This window comes from Colobus angolensis, unplaced genomic scaffold, assembly GCF_000951035.1.
Source record: "Colobus angolensis palliatus isolate OR3802 unplaced genomic scaffold, Cang.pa_1.0 Scaffold670, whole genome shotgun sequence".
In the NCBI taxonomy this organism is placed as follows: domain Eukaryota; kingdom Metazoa; phylum Chordata; class Mammalia; order Primates; family Cercopithecidae; genus Colobus; species Colobus angolensis.
In genome coordinates, this window is record NW_012120377.1 from 429,740 (window position 1) to 431,802 (window position 2,063).

General features: G+C 32.0%; 1 pseudogene; it reads right to left on the bottom strand.

Moving 5' to 3' along the window:
- LOC105500625 overlaps positions 1 to 1,801 on the bottom strand; it is a 90,994-nt pseudogene extending 89,193 nt beyond the window's left edge.
- Between the last annotated feature and the right edge of the window lie 262 nt (positions 1,802 to 2,063).

The following is a 2,063-nucleotide window of genomic DNA, read 5'->3' on the forward strand; positions in this document are numbered from 1 at the left end:
ACTATCCAATCTGGCTGCTTTTTGTTTCATTATTTTTCCCTAATTGTCCTGCCTAGAACCTCCAGTAAAATGTTAAATAGAAGAGGCATGAGTGTATATTGTTGTCTTTTCGTAATCTGTGGGTAAAGCTTTCAGTCTTTCACCATTAAATACAATGTTAGTTGGGATTTTTGTTTGTGTGGGAGAGCTGTGAGGAGGGGGATATTTGTTTTTTGTTTTGTGTAAATGCCCTTCACGAGGTTGAGAAAGTTCCTTTGTATTCCTAGTTTGTTTAGTGGTTTTTTTTACCATGAATCGCTTTGTTTTTAAAGTAAAGATTTAACAGCCAGAATTCAAGATTGGTAAATAAAATATTTAATCAATATACACAATTATAATTTAGGTTTAAAAAACTTGAATCATTTTTAAGTTCTCTGTTTTTTGTTTTGTTTGTATTTTGTAGCATGTGAGTTGGCTTTGAAGTTAATCCCAAAAGAAGCACTCCAAAAAAATTTGCATAAATGCAGCATTTTTAAATTGTTGGTGAGTCCATAAAAGCAACTATGCAGACAAACAATATATTTTGCTTTATAGTCATATTCCATATTCTAGCACTAACTCTTTAATGTTTACAAAAAAAAAAATTACAAATTTCTTCTGCAGAAAACTTACTCAACAAATTAAATTGAAATTTTCCAGGCCAGCTTTCTGCCAAGAGAGAAACTGAGAATAAAAATTTCCTCAGAACTTACATACTATTTATATCATCATGTGTTAATTATATTACTTTGTTTAATGAATGAATTGTAATCCTAGTGATTTACAAATCATTTTAATCAATATATCCTCTTTATTGAACTTCTCAAAATAACCAATAACGTTTATGTGATTTTGGTGTTTAGAAATTGACACAGTACATTCTAAGCACTTAATTCAAACTTGTCAGTACCAGATAAATCCTACTTAAGAGCTATTATAGCGCTTCACATGGTCACTAAAAAGCTAAATTGTCATTTTATTCCTGTTCTGTGCCTATAATTATTCTCAGTTCTGGGATGCAGTGGTGAAAAAGTCAGACCTCGCTGTCAGGGAGTTTGTAATCTAGTATGGGAAAGATAGATGGTAAACACATAAATAAACCAGCAAGATAATTTCAGAGAGAGACCACTGCTGTAGAGATAATAGAATATTCTAATATGATTTAGAATGATTGGAACTTCCTCTGTGAGAATTGAGGAAGAATGTGGTGTAAATGGGAATTTTAGGGAGGTTAATTATGTGCTACGTGAGGTAATTCATCACTTGTTGCCTCGTGAGAAAGGTATTTTGCTACTTCTTAAGACTTCTAGGGGGCCCAATTATTTTACTTATTAATGAGGCACCAATTCGAGAAAAATATTTGACACAGAGTAAAAAGGCTGAGCTATAACTGATTTATATATCAAATAATCCTAATCCACAGAGCGATTATTATAATTTATATTTGCATAGCATTTTTGAGTACTTTCACATTCACTGCCTCTTTTGAGCATCAGGGCAATCCTTTGATGAAGTAAAACATGATATTATTCTATCAGTAAAAAAAGACACGCTAAGTTCAAAGAGTTTAAGTAAGTTATCCATTACACAGCTGGCAAATTATGGAACTTAAAACAGAACTGTGGGTTTCTTTGTTTTTTTTTTTTTTTACCTAATTTCAGTTAATGCCCTCAATCTATTGTTATTTTAGATTGCTTATTTTGAGTTGACCAGATATTACACCCGAAGTAACTAAGTATACTACGTAAATTCTTAAGGATACCTTTTGGTCTAAAGAACCCATCTAGAAGAGTGGTTCTCAAAGTGTGGTCCCTGGACCAGCAGTATCTGTATCACATGGGAAATTTTTAGAAATGCAAATTCTCAGTCCCCACCTCAAATCAAATGAATTAGAAACTCCAGGAGTGGGGCCTAGCAACTTATGTTTTAACAACCATTCCAAATGATTCTTACATATGCTAAGGTTTGAGATCACAAGTTTAGAAAAGACACAATGGTTAGTCTCAGATTCCTTATTTTTTTAATTAAAAATAAAAATATTTTGC